The sequence below is a fragment of the Myotis brandtii genome, unplaced genomic scaffold, assembly GCF_000412655.1.
Source record: "Myotis brandtii unplaced genomic scaffold, ASM41265v1 scaffold18, whole genome shotgun sequence".
In the NCBI taxonomy this organism is placed as follows: Eukaryota; Metazoa; Chordata; class Mammalia; order Chiroptera; family Vespertilionidae; genus Myotis; species Myotis brandtii.
Window position 1 is genome coordinate 10,349,845 of NW_005356674.1, and position 15,398 is coordinate 10,365,242.

General features: G+C 35.1%; 1 protein-coding gene across 1 annotated transcript in view; it reads left to right on the top strand.

The window, feature by feature from the left end:
- Window positions 1-15,398, top strand: part of KCNH8 (potassium channel, voltage gated eag related subfamily H, member 8) — a 280,000-nt gene that overhangs the window by 191,261 nt on the left and 73,341 nt on the right. The window lies entirely within an intron of this gene.

Below are 15,398 nucleotides of genomic sequence, written 5' to 3' on the forward strand. Positions count from 1 at the left end.
ATGGCCAATCATTACAATATTTTAAATCATAACAAAATGATCATTTGTATTTTAGGTGGCAAGTTAATAGAAAAAAGAATCCTCCCATTTTTTCCTTTAAGAAAGAGAGAAAAAGCTATCATAATGACAAACTTTCCACATTTTGTATACTTTGAGAACTTGTGATATTTATTCTGGATAAATACAAATATAATTTATAAGGACCAGATATTTACAAATATAATTTATAAAATTATGTGTCCCCATCATACATGAAAGTTTAAGGGAAACTTTCCAAGTGTTATATAATTCTGCATAAATGAATTTGAAATGTTGACACATAAACACATTTTTTAATTTATGTCATCCACAAGAATTTTCAAAAATGAAAATTTGTGAGAACTATAACCCTCTATCCTAAAATACCTGCATTCTTCACACAGTCATTTCCTGAGTTGTCTGGTTGTTAAGATTAGGGACATTAATATGTTTCTAGCTCAGGGAGTGCCAAGTGCTACTGTTCTTAAATGAGTTCAAAATTGGAGACATATCTCACACAGAAAGCACTAATTTTAGGGTGGCTCAAAAGGTAACGTGAGCATCCAAAAGAAGAGAAAAGAGGTTCACTTTTGGTGATCAGAGGGAGGAGCTAACTTCACACATGTATGTATATAAGTATGTAGGTAGGTATTCATATTTTAAAATGTCTTACTCATTTTCCAGTATTATTAATCATGTATTCCATTTATTACCACTAATGAAATATGGCATTTTAATCATAATTATTATGCATACTGATGACTGTTACTAGGTTTCATTTCTCTTCACTGACAGTCTAATTTTATATCAATATTGCAGAATTTTCATTATTGTACTGTTTCGATTTTGGTACAGAAAGCAGAGCAGGCCCTTCTAGCCATTTACTCAGATCAATATAAGAAAAACTATACCCCTTCCCCAAATCTAAATGGCTTTTTAATTGCAGTTCATTTCAGAAATTAATTTGGGGAAATTAATGCTTTTATAACACAAAGATATTTTTACCATCCAAGGTTATAATATTTGATCTCCATTTATTTTAATTTTTAAAAATATAATTAAGATTAATTATATAGGTTTCTTCACATGGATTGCACATATTTTTTATTAAGTTTATTTCTAAGTACTATACATTTTTAGGCTTTTGGATTTCTGAACATAGCTATTTCTGAAGAGAGTTCTTTTACTCTAAGGTATTTCTGCATAGAAATGCACAGCTCTACTTCCAAAAATATGCAAACTGGTTTTTGTGGCTTCTGGCCCGTGTTTTAAAGAGTAGGGTTGACCTGATATGTCTTTTTAAAATTTACTTTTTAGTTTATATATTTCTTTATATATTTTTTTCCACAAATCCAAACATAAAGCTTTTAATTCCCAGTGCTGACGAGTTCCAGGGGAAACAATCAGAATGTCAGTATTTTTAAGTTAGTTACCTTTCTTTACCTCACGAAATTTAAGAATATTAGATCTAGATAAAAATGTTTTTAATAACAACCCTTAATGAAGCCTCTTCCATCTACTAATAACTTTCATATGAAGAGCAGGATAAAGACATAATGTTACATCTTAACCTTCACTGAAAATTAGGATCAACCATTTATTTATCATTACAAGAAATGAAAGTAATTTCCACTAAAAGACAGGTAAATAGAATTGGACTTTTAAATATAATTAACAAACAACTTGAATCTTTTTAAGAGAACCACTCTAATGGAAGCCGTTTATCCCATACTCACACTGTGTCCCTTGATTCAGAGAGATTAGATATCTGAGAAAATGGAACAATTTTTTCTCTACTGCATAGACATTGCTTTAAAACAGAATGGTAGTCCCCCTAGGCCCATTAGCTTTTTTATTCCAACCAAGAATATCAGAGTCTTTAAACTGTACAAAATTTCCCACCTTGGAGATGAAGGTAGGGAAAGGAGGTATATATGCATAACCCATGGACACAAACAACAGTGTGGTGATGGCCAGAGGGGGCAGGGGCTGACTGGAGATGGGCAAAGTGGGGGGGAGGGAAATGGGGGCATCTGTAATAGTATCAACAATAAAAATAAAGTTATAAAAAAAGACAAAAGGGTAAAATAGTTGTAATTCTAAAAAATCTTCATGGATTTATTTTAGTTCTGTATATCGTTAAAGATTTTTTCAAGGTTGTTTAAAAAAATTTTTAATGAATAAAATGGTAGAGGAAACTATCAATATTGACTAATAAGTAGAAAACTATAAGTTAAATGGGCTTTTGAAAATTTAAATGACACCATCAAATAGTAGTTAAAGTAGCACATACACCTTATAAATCACACCAACTATGAAGCACAGAGAAAAGGACAGGAAAAGCGTTCGCCAAAAACCACAAATGTAAGAAATAATAGATCATTAAGCATCATGATGTTAATGACTATTTAATGACATGGGAGAAAGTTCAGGCTATTTCAAGTGAAGAACTAAGGATGCAGATTTCTATATATTGATTCCTATTTCAGACAAAAAGGGAAATACAGAGAGAGAGTGGAAATAAATTCAATGAGAAGTGCAACTACTTGTAAAGTTATTTTTTCTTTACATTTTTAAAAATAATTTATATCAAATAAATATTCAGCTGAACATTGATTAAGCACAAACTACATGGATGGTGCAATACTTAATATATTTGTGTGCCTTATCTCAGCTGATCTTTTTTTTTAATATGTTTTTTGTTGATTTCAGAGAGGAAGGGAGGGGGAAAGCTAGAAACATTGATTGGCTGCCTCCTCCACGCCACACACTGGGGATCGAGCCCGCAACCCGGGCATGTGCCCTTGATCAGAATCGAACCCAGGACCCTTCAGTCCGCAGGCCAATGTTCTATCCACTGAGCCAAACCAGCTAGGGTTCAGCTGATCTTTATTGCAAAATTGAGGCAGATACTTTCAACCCCATTTTACAAAAAGGGAACTAAGTTTGGAAAGTTAATTCCCTGGAGACTTGTTTTTAAAATTAGCAAATATTTTTAATATATAAAAATGTTTAGAATGAATATAATAGACATCCTTGGGAAATTATATCTTTTTAAACATTTTGCTATATTTGCTTAATTTCTATTTTCAAGTCAATGCAATATTACAGATAAAGTCAAAGTCCCACTAAAATATAATTCCCACTTGCACCTTCCTCCTTACTATTCTTAGATGCTTTTACTACACAAATGTATTAGTAAAACAACTTGCTATTATTGTGTCCCTTTAACCTCCACATAAATCTTTACAAATGGGAGTAGTAGTAGTAATAATACTGATGATAATAGTAGGCATGCACAGGGCTTTTTCTTAGTACCAGACACTGTTCTAGGTATATTACATGAATTAATTCATTTATTCCTGCCATAATTCTATGAGCCCAAAACGATTAGCCCAATACTCAGAAAACTGAGGCATATGATTAAATAACTTGTCCTAGATCACACAAATAGTTTATACCGGAGCTGGGATTTCTTGCTTTCTTTGTAACTTTGTACATTCCACAGAGCTTTTTAAAAAAAACCTCTGTAATAATAGATGTAAATCCTATATATTTATTTTTAACTATTTAATAGAATTCTATTTGACAATAAGCCGGTTTGCTCATCCTTTAGGTTTATTTATCTATTTCCCTACTGAGCTGTTTTACACCTGTCACTATTACAATTGGTAAGCAATCAGCAATCAAATACAAGTCTTGTTGTGCACATATGCAAGAATTTCTCTGGATAAGATACGTAGAAGTACACTTGCTCAAAGGGCGTGTGTATCTGCAGCTGTAGTAATTTATTATTTGACAGTATTATATGCATTCTTGCCCCAGATTTTCACTAGCAATTGTTACCCGTGTCTTAAAACTTGTAAAAATTGGGTGTGGGGAGGAGAGTGGAGGGTATAAAATAGTGTCTAATTCTTATTTTCATTTCCACTTTCCTAAGTAAGATAGAACATACTTTCATCGTTTTGGGGGCCACTCTGGTTTCCTCTTTAGTAAATTAGATACTTAGCTCACTAATTTGCAATTCCCTTCGTTCATAAATGATCTATTTAACGTTGTATGTTTTTAAATGTTGAAGTCTGTAAAAATTGTTATTCAGATTATATGGGACTTTTGAAGTTAACTCTTCACTATTGATTTCTAATTATATTCTTGCTTGTCACAGAATTTAGTCTATATAATACTGATTCTTTTGTGTTTGTTAAGGCTCGATTTGGAATACATTCTTTGTATGTTTGAACAGAATGTGCACATAATTTCTTGCATATTATCTTTAGTTCAAGGTTTTACATCCATCCATTAGATCAAACTGCTGAAGTTAATTATACACATATTATAGATCTTTATTAACTATTTTATATCAAACATATATAGAAATTTTATTTGGTGCTTTTTTAGATCTCTATTCATTTTACATAGTGTTTAATTTCCTTTTTATAGTTTCAGTTCCTTATTTTTTTGTCTATTAGATCAAATTTCTAAATTGAATTCAAATATTTTAAATATACTCTTATTGTATTTCCCCCTTTTATTTATTAATGTAAGTTCATCATGTACTAATTTTCATCTGACTCTTGCAAAAGGTAAGCTATTTTTCATGTATTTTGTGATATTTTTAAAATTTTTGTCATAAACTCCTCTTCAATGGACCTTTTAAAAACAATTCTGTGCAGATTGAAGTATGAGAATAGCCAGAATTTTTTAGTTGTTTTGATTTTTCCTGTTGTCAAGTACAGTAGACTTATCCCTTGCCTGAGGATCAAATTTTTTTCATTTCTTAGCTTCAGGGTCCTTGTGCCTCATGAATAGTGTACCTTCAGACACCAATGCAGACAAGGCACAAGTTTGAAATTTAAAAACTCTCAAGAGACTACTTTATTCAAACTCAAATTTCCTTGTCATCTTGTAAGCTTTGGGGCATTTTCTACGCTTCTTCCTGCAGGTACCACACTTTCACTATCCCCGTTGTATACAGGTGTCAATTCCAGTATTTGTAGGATTTAACTGCTCTCTCTTGTGCATATACAGGCAGGAAACCAAGCCATAGACATTATCACTCTAATGAGCTGCCCATCCTTGTCTCCCAACCAACAGCGCACCAGCACCAGCACCACCACGGCGGTCTCAGCTAACAAACTTGCCACTTCTCAGCTTTACATATTTCCAGGTGTTTATGTCAGAGAGACTTGCACATTATCTAAGTTCAAAATCTTGCCAGAACCACAGTAAAAATTTCTGGTGCCCTGCCTCCCCTCCATCCCCCCAAAAAACACATAGCCTAAATTCCAGTGTGATTTTGTTATATGTTTTGTTTGAAATATAAAAATGATTGTAATTCAACCCATAAAAGGCCAGTTGAATATGGGTTAATTACTCAAGATTTTATTTGCACTTGGAATGCCTTTCTGAGGGAAAATCGTTTAGACTTAAGACTTCAAATCTCTAACTCTTCAAACAGAATTGTCCAAGTACCAGGAAAATAAATTATGCTGCTGTCTTAAGAAGACATCACTAAATGTGCTTAATATACAATTATTTCTTTCTAGTTACTATATTAATCATAGTAACTCTTTTAAAAGAGGTGACAATTTAATGAACTGCAGATTATTTTCCTAAGAGTTTATAGATAGGAGAAAAAAAGAAGAGAAAAAGAACTGTCTTTGAGATTATTTCATTAAAACCCTACAAAGTTTCCAATATTTACTATAAAATAAATACTTGTTGAGGCCTTTAAGGAGGACAAGGTTATGAGCAATAGAAAGAATTACAAGTTAGAGTCTGCCTTTTAGAAGTGTACTGTGTTGTTAGAGGTGGTTAGAGCATCAGCCTGAGCACCTAAGGATCGCAGGTTCGATTCATGGTCAAAGGAATTGTACCTGGGTTGCAAGTTCCAACTCAGCCCTGGTCAGGGCAAATGTGGGAGGCAACCAATGTGTCTCTCTCACATCAATGTTTCTCTTTCTCTCTCTCCCTCTCACCCCCCTCTTCTTCCCTCCCTTCCACTCTCTCTAAAAGTCAATGGAAAAAAATATCCTCAGGTGAGGGTTAACAAAAACAACAAAAAGTCACGAGGTGGAGACAAAAATTATTTTTTTTAATTACTAGAAAATAGAAGTGATTCTAACTGAATCTCTGTGAACATAGTATTTGAACTGGGTTTCAAAATGTCAGTACTATTTTGGAGTCAGATTCCTCAGAGAGCATTTAGGTGAGGGGTACAATGTGAACAAATGCATGGAAGTAGAAAATTTCACAATGTACTTGAGGAACAGTGAGTGGATGAGATGCATTTGTTTAGAGTAGAAAATTCTTGAACAGCCGGGGTCACAAACTAAAAAGCCCAAAGGAGAAAGAGGACAGTATATGGGGTGAAGCGGGACAGGTATTAAAGTAAAGGTTAGTGAAGTTACGTTCTGAAGGAAGTGGAGAACCCAAGTCCCATCTGCGGGAACCAGCCATGACCTGACTCTGGCACCAACATTGATGAAATGTGACATCTGCTTTTTCTGGAGAATTTGGGAATCAGGACTTTTTGGTCCATTGAGATTTCTTTGGTAAATACCTCTGACAGTTAAACATTGACAAGTAATACAGAACTTGAAAAGCACAGTATAAGAACCAAACAAAATACTTGTGGGCCTGACGAAGCCCACATACATAGGTTGCCTATTTGCCATCCCAGAGACAGAGAGACTAAAGAGAGGGATAAAACCAAAATAATGGGTAGGAAGCCTGGTTGAGATGTGCTGACGTAATCCCCAAAGACAACAAAGGCCAGAGAAGGCGTGGCCTGATTCATATAGAATTTCAAGAATTTTATTACAAACTCAAAAGGGAGAAACACAGAAAATACTTTTCATATTTGCCACATGTTTAGTCCTCATGAGAAGGAGTACACATGCTATTTGTAGGAAATCGGTCTCATACACTATAGACTTGCAGTAATGAAAAGTTTTCCTGTTTATTACCCTGAGTATGTGAATTATAAAGGGGTATCAAATTTATAAAGAATTTCCACTAGGATACTTCCCCATTTGAGATTTTTATAAACATGTATATAACTCAGAGATACATAATAGGAAATACAAGATAATTAAACATTTCATTAAACTAATTAGATATCTGGCCTAAAAAATTTCAATATCTCTTCTCTCCTCATTTGTCATGTGTGAATATGTGGGTGTTTGCTTTGTACTTGGGATTTCTTCAACTAACCACAAACAGAAGAAATAATTAGGATGTGTTTCATAGTCTTAGACCACATGGAGGTTATTGACAAAATCTCGTTGTTGATAAAATCTCCTTTATATGGACATAGGAGTCATTTTGGTTTTGTTTTTTGCTATTGAGACTAGTCAGAAAAGACAAAGACAAAACCTAATTTTATTTCCTCAGAAACTGAGAGCCCATAACTCCATTCAAGATAAAAATGATTAATGAAGGCCCTCTTTTAAAAAACAGTGGATTTGTATCCAGTATAGGTGTCAATGCCCCTGCTCCCTACACCAAAATTAAACAGACTGGCATTGGATACCAGAAAATTCATTCCATGGAAATATTAAAGACAGAAATAAAAGTTAATGTAGCTTTTGAACTCTATGTCCATTTTCTCTTACGAAGGTATTGGAAATTAACCTTTAGCTTGACAGCTCCCTGTGAACCCATATTTGGTCTCACAGGATACGATATTACATGACAGTTCTAAAGAATGTAAGTTCTAGGTTCAGACTTCAAAGTCTGCCTCCTCTACTTTGCATCTGTCAGTTTATATGCATTAATAACCTCTCTAAGGTACTATCTCCTCGTCTGTGAAATAGAGATAGGATTAGGTACTTCATAGGGTTGTTATGTGAATTAAATATGAAGGGTCCGTACATGTCAACTGTTACTGATGACACTGCTCCTGTTGTTTTAGCTGTCATTATTGTTGTTATTGACATGCAATAAGCTATTAAAATCTTTACTACAGCAACTGATTTTATTCCCAAGAGTCTGTATTTACAGTATTGAAGCCAGTGCCCAAACTGCCTGCCGTCTTTACTGAAAACCTGCTACTGATGGTCAGGGATTACAGGCTTATTTTTAGCAATCTTTCTAGTTTAAAATGGAATTCTGTCAAGGTTGGCTTTTTTGAATGTGATGCACAAAAGGAGGGCAGTATTTCTAATTTTATCATCTGCCCATAAAGTCATGTTTTAGTGCTGGATAATTCCATTCATTTAAAAAAAAATGTACCGGCTTAGGTATACAGGTTGCAAAGCTATTCAGTGGCTGAAATGGTATATTTGGGAATAAGCAGTGACTCTTTCTGACCCACTCAGGAGTAACCTATAAAATGATTTCAAAGAGAATCGATTAGCATGTGATTTATATTAGAGTATATCATAAGTGAGGATAATGATTCCTGTCTCCATAATAGTGTTTTATATGTTTCATTAAAAAAAATGTTTGTTTAGCCCTAGCCAGTTTTGCTCAGTGGATAGAGCGTCAGCCTGTGGACTCAAGGGTCCCAGGTTAGATTCTGGTCAAAGGCACATGCCCATTGGGGGGTGTACAGGAAGCAGCCAATCAATGATTCTCATCATTGATGTTTCTGTCTCTCTCTTCCTCTCCCTTACTCTCTGAAATCAATAACAATACATTAAAAACTTTTTGTTCATAACAATGCAAATAGATTTTCAAAAATCCAAAAAATAATACCATGGTATAACAGGATTCTGAAGAGTTAGGTATTTTTTTAATGAATAACCAAGCATTATTTTGTTGACAACTGAGCATATGTAACTCTGTGATTTCTCTATCAACCACATACCTGGTGAATGATGTAAGCAAGGCATGTTATGGTAGTCAAGATTTACAAATGTTGTGGCCATATTGAGTATGTGCATGAGAGAGAGAGAGAGAGAGAGAGAGAAACTCATTGCCACTGCCAAATTTTAGAATTTAGTATTCTTTCAAATTAGTAATCAAACACTTTTTATTCTTTAGAGGGGAAGGATTCCATCTTTGAGTGGAATTATTTTAGTAAAATTTTCTATGAGTTAATGATTATATTCAGAAATATCAATCTATTAAAAAATCTTTATTTGACCAAATATTGAATTGGTTTTGATAAGTAGAAGATGTTCTGATCCTACCATTTTGAACCTAAAGACATTTCCATTATATGTTCAGTAATTTGGACATTCTCATTGGAATGATAGCAACATTTCTGAGTTCTCAGCTAGGGGGTGCTTGCTAGAACTTCATTATACTAATACTAGAGGCCCGGTGCATGACATTTGTGAACTGGGGGGAGGGGAGGGCGGTCACGCAGCCCAGCCCGTGCCCTTTTGGAGTCCAGGAGCCCTAAGGGGATGTCTGACTGTCCAAAGGGAACGGGCCTAAGCCAGCAGTGGGACATCCTTAGCGCTGCCATGGAGGCAGGAGAGGCTCCTGCCACCGCCACTGGCACAGCCATCAGTCCAGCTTCTGGCTGAGCAGCGCTCCCACTGTGGGAGCGCACTGACCACCAGGGGGCAGCTCCTGCACTGAGCATCTGCCCCCTGGTGGTCAGTGCATGTCATAGTGATGGTTCATTCTGCAGTTCGGTCGATTTGCATATTACCCTTTTATTATATAGAATGATTTTAGAATCAAATACATATATAGCAGGTTAAAAAATTATTTTTCATTACCTTTTCAAATTTCTATTAGAGTTATTTTTATCAAGACAAGTTCTTTTCTACATAAATGTTACACCTAAGATTTAATTCATAAATCTTTTTTTTTAATCCCAAATCTGAAAAGATGTGTTCTTTTATAACAACATTTCTACCAAGTCCAATTTTCTCAATTTAAGATTTCAAGATCTAATTTTTCAAGATTTAGACCGCCATCCTTTTTTGGTCAGCAACAAATTTTACTTTGAGCAATTTGAGGTATTATGATTATTTCTGTGTCCAATTTTTCCCCAGTCAACGTTTCCCATTTTCAGTGTTTCTAATGAATGTTTATTTTCAATCAGGTTGTTTTGGGAACTAACCAATTTTAACATGCTCTGTTTTAAACATTGTCAACTGTATTTATCTCATATTTCTACAAATCATGTTTTATTGATTGGACAACATAATTTAAATATGTGTTTATTTCTGTGAACAAGAAGCAAAGAGCATGAGATAAAACAAAAGATGGTGCCCAGATTGGTGTGTGTTGGGGGGGGGTGTCTAAATGGCATTGCAGTCACAATAGTGGGTCAAAATATCCTCCTTCAAATTTTTAGACACCTCAGTGGAATCACTCAGGAGATATGATTTTGCTAAGTGATAGTGATACCTTTGAGATATTCAGTATATTTCATCTTCTGTCTACATTTATGGATCACTTTATTCTAACTAAATTCCCTCACTGACATGTCCATTTTTAGTTGATATATGATGAAAATTGTCAACTTATCTTCTAAGTTAGAAAGCTAATTTATTTTTGAATAATATAGTTATTTATGAGAAGTGATAGAAGATTACAGAAAAGGTGAAAAGAAGGCAGCATTTTAAGCAATAATCACACCCTAGCTACCATGACAGATGTTTTACAGAATTATCTTTTTCAATCCTCTCAACAAAAAGAGAGGTATTTTTAATTTCACTGCTTAGTTGAAAAAGTTGGAACTTAGAGGGCTAGCCTACCTAAAGTCAAAAGGTTAGTGATGTGGCTGCAGTTCAAGACATTCTGCAAACCCAAAGCCTGTTTTACATACATGGCAAGAGCATCTAGTCAGAAAGATATGCTTTATCACTTAACAAATATGTATTGAGTGTGTATTAGGTGCTATACCCTGAGCTAGGCTTGGGAATAAAGTATATAAAAAGACCATCTCCCTACTCTCACGAAACAGCCCGTCTAGTGGGAGCTACAGGCAAATAATCAAATGAGATTAAAGTGGGGGATAAAGGAGCAGAGGGCTAAGGGATTGATCAATGAAAATGAAAAATTGAGTACATATATACTGAAAAGTGACAGGGGTTAAAAATATTCTCTAAATAACTGCAGGTGAGAGAATTTTGCAATATCCTGAAAGATCCTTAAAAATATTTATGTAGTGCATCATAATGTTGATGATTTATAATGATTAAAAAGTATTATGTTAACAACTGTATTTATAAATATTGGAAATGCTGTCATTTTATGGATGAAGAGAGTAGAAATAGGTCAAAAGGGTAGAGAACCAGGAAAGGCAGATTGGGCTCAACACCAGACTTAGAGAGAGAGAGCCAGACCGTGACAACAGATAAATCATGTGTTCCTGGATCCTCAGCAGTTGGAACTGGGTCCTCCACCAAGACCTGGGCTTCCCAGGGCCCTACGTGCTGAGTTTTTTCCTGAGAGGCCCTACCACTGCCTGGTCATGCTACTCCTGTTTCCATCCATTTTTGCCCAAGATGTTGGTGTTCATGGATTTCCCTGTTCCCATTATTGTGTGCCTCTTGACACCTCTGGTATGCACCCAAAGTTGCTCAGCTTTCTCCCTGAATGACACCTACCACAGCTGCCCCATGTTATTTGAAACATGTTTTCTACAAACTGGACTAAAGGGTTTTCAAAGGATACCATCTGATAGAAGCCTAAACACATTTTCTTCCCAGGTTTTTAGGGCAAGGCTTGTGTAAATAAACTATATACTATACATTGATTGCACTGTGAGTTAAACCAGCTTTTGTGTACCTGGCTGGAGACTAAACCATTTTTGCCCTATTTCCATTGGTTCAAATCCACGAAAAGGGCATTATGGTTGCCAAGCAATGGATTTGTCAGCAGAGAGTTGGTGTCTATAGGTGAAATTAAAAATCAAATGTCAGTTAATGGAATGGTTAAAGCATGGTTCGAAGTGCTTTAGTTTGTCATATCTTTAAGGTCTAAGAAATTACATAGGAAAGTGGGTTCTTGTAAGAAAAACAAAAGCTATGGAGTCTTTCATTTCTTCACACCATAAGTCTGACCTATATAAAGTCTTCTGCAAAGTCCACAAGAGGGTAACCAAAGAGTTCTATTCTTGGAAAATGAAGTGTTGGGAAGTTTGTGAGAGTTCAGTCTGTGGTTCCAAAAAGCTCTTATATTACCCAACCCTTTGCATGCACAGACCATTAACACATCAATTCCCTCCAAATACCTTTGCAATCATAACTAGAACTTCTATGAGGGGGTGTGGGGTGGTGATGAGGAACATCAAAAAAGCTTTCGTGCTGAAAATAAAAATAATAGCAGGTCTCCAGACAATGTGTCCTAGATGATGGCTGTGAGCAGAAGACAATGTGGGAAATTTCCACTTGCAGGTGGAGGGAAGAGTAATTACAGAGAAAAATCCACTGGGAAGCCATTTCTATGAAAGAGATGAAGTCAATAAGGAGTGCACTGATCAACAAGAAGGATGAGGAGGTGGCACAGCATACTAAAAAGTGGAAAGATTTAACAACTCACACAAACCCAGGTTCAAAAGCTGGCCCTTCTCCTTAACAAATGTCTGCTCTTAGTCCTGTTTTGCTTTAATCTAAGCACTAATATTTTAATATCAACATTTCATATTATAACACTTAGCTCTTAGAGTTATACGAAATTAAACTATACAATATAGGATTAAATTAAATTATATATAAAGTATTCAGTACATTGGGTGGATCAATGTATGGTCTCTAACCACAAATGTACAAATAAGAATATTATAACATACTATTTTAGCATAATGAGTCAAGTAATTGCAAAGCAAATTGATGACAGAAACTCTTCTGAGCTTATGTCCTACCCTTTTCATGTCTTCAATACCTCATAATGGAAAGTGGAATTTGTAAGCAGGAATGATATAGGATCCTTTAATTCCAAGAATGATATGATTGTGTATTACAGAGATACCCCTTTGTGGGTTTTTTCCCCACTGACCCCTCCATCCTGCACCCGCCCCTCCCAGGCCTTTACCACACAATTGCCTGTGCCCATGGGTTATGCATATATGCATATATATTCTTTCGTTAATCTCTTCCCGCCCACCCCACCTTCCCTTTGACACTTTTCTCTTGTGCATTCTTCCTGTGTTTCTTATTTCTGTATTTGTTATCTCTCTACACTCTACCTCCTTCTCATTTTTAAAATTTAGGTCTCTCTGGCAAAGCCCATTGCCCTGTGTTTCCTTCAAGTCCAATCACTCAGCCACCCACTGGCTAAAAACTCATTTTGAATGTTCATGCAAACTCCCACTACTTTTTGTATTTCACACCCCATCAAACCATCAAACAAAGTTAGTTATATGTTTTCAAATGCATTGCTAGACATAAGAGTCCTACTCAACTCTTCTAAAGGAAAACAAAAGCTGACACCTCAACGCTGGTGTTTCATTTTGAGACTTGGGCATTTCCTAGACAGTTGAAGAAAATGCCTTTACAACAGTATCAATACCAAGTAAATTCCAGAGGACTCTTTAATAGAGTATTTGACTCCAACATTCCAGCATATTCTGTGGTCTACTTTATTTTAGAGTTACCTTTATAATTGAGATGTTAGAAAATGTAGTTCCTCTAACATATTTGGAAGAAATGTAATTAGAACTTTAAAGTTCTGCAAACCAGAGAAACTTGAGATTTCCTTTTGAATGGCTGTCAAAGGCCCGTCCTCACTTAAATGACCTCCAGGCAACTATTAAGGCAGCTGAGAAATGGATTGCAAATCTGGGACCTGTCTATCCAATTTTCTTACCTAGGTTTGCACCAACTTCCAATCTTTGAAAGAAAAGAGGACAGAAAAGAACTTGGATGCAGCTAATGAAAATAAACTTTAGCATACCAATAAAATAATTTGGCTGGAATCAATTATTTTTATCCCATGTTATCTTCCTGAAACAGGTTTTTCTCCTGATGTAGATATAAGAGATGAATGTTTGGGATTAGAATTTTCTTACTCAATGACATGGTGTCTTTGTAAATGGTACTCTGAGCTCATGCATGAATGTATATCCCACAAACTCATTATGCCATTAGAGACACCAGAGCACTTATTCAGGAAAAATTGCCCATGTTGAGACACAGATCTGAAAGCACTTTGGATGGTATGAGCATTTTATATAGGAAGGTTAAGTGCAAATAGTTTATGTTCTTGTAACGTAACCATGGGCATAATCTTTGTTAGAATTTTCTCTTTTTTTAGCTAAGATTTGAGAGGCATTTGGAAGTTCCCTCATTGGCTGGAAACAGATGGCCTGTTCTGCCTTTTCTAGGGATCAATTAGAGACTCTACAGTAGCTGCTCAACTGTGTTTTTTGGGTCATTTCACATTTCTCATTCTTTCTAGTGTATTTTTGTTAAGGGTTTTTTTTGGTATGTATGGTGATGGCCTATTTTGGCAGTTTGCAATAGTGTATAATCTTTCAATTAATCATTGCTTAAGTGAAATGTCATATTTTAGTAATCAATATTCAGGAAGTTTCTATAATATAAACTTCAAATTTAAGTAGACTTTGAAGAACTGGCAAACTCTGGACTGGTTTTTGCACAAGTGGCACTTTTTTTTTCTTGATGGTACTACTAGCACATAATATTTCTTGCTCTGAAAAAAATTGGTCAGCATTGGAAATAGAGCAGAAGTGATATATGCGTCCAAATGTGAAAACCTTCCATCCGTATCCCATCAATATTTGCTGATGGGTCATCACTCAAATAATTAAAAACAAATAAAAGATGAATTCACAGAATCATGGATTATTACACAAACATTTTGCTTTAAAAAACCAACCATTTGTGAAGAAACATTACAGAATCTTATTTCCTAAAATAGGATCAGAAAAAGAACTGAGAGGTTGCTTAGTCCAATCATGTTCATTCAAGTCATGCTCAAGTTTGAAAAGTGGAAGACCAAAATAACTACTTGATGCATAAAGGCTCTACATCTACTTAATGTTAGGACCCCTATTTCCTACTCAAAAGTAGAAAATACCTACTTTTTTAATTATTAGGGGGTGACCAGGCTGGCCTGATTTGAATAATTTTTTACCTCGAAAGTAGGTTATACCATTTCAGAAATGTAAGATACCTCTTAATTTAAGAGAATCAAAGTGTGAGATTAGCGGGAACTTTAAGTAATGAAGTTTCTGTCCAAAATGATACCTCCTTCTTAGTGGAATCAACAAATCAATATCAAATACCACTACAGCCTGTGCCCTTCAGCTCTTATCCTTGATCCTATAAAATGGGGACAGGGTGGGAGGTTGAGAGTAAGTTTTGGAATCTAAGTCTCCGAACTTCTCCTTAATTCTATTTCTTAAATTAAAATATAGATAGTTCATAGTTTAGGTAGTAGTAATGTACCAATGTTTATTTCATAGTTTTGACAGATGTTAAGATATTAACATTAGTGGTAACTGA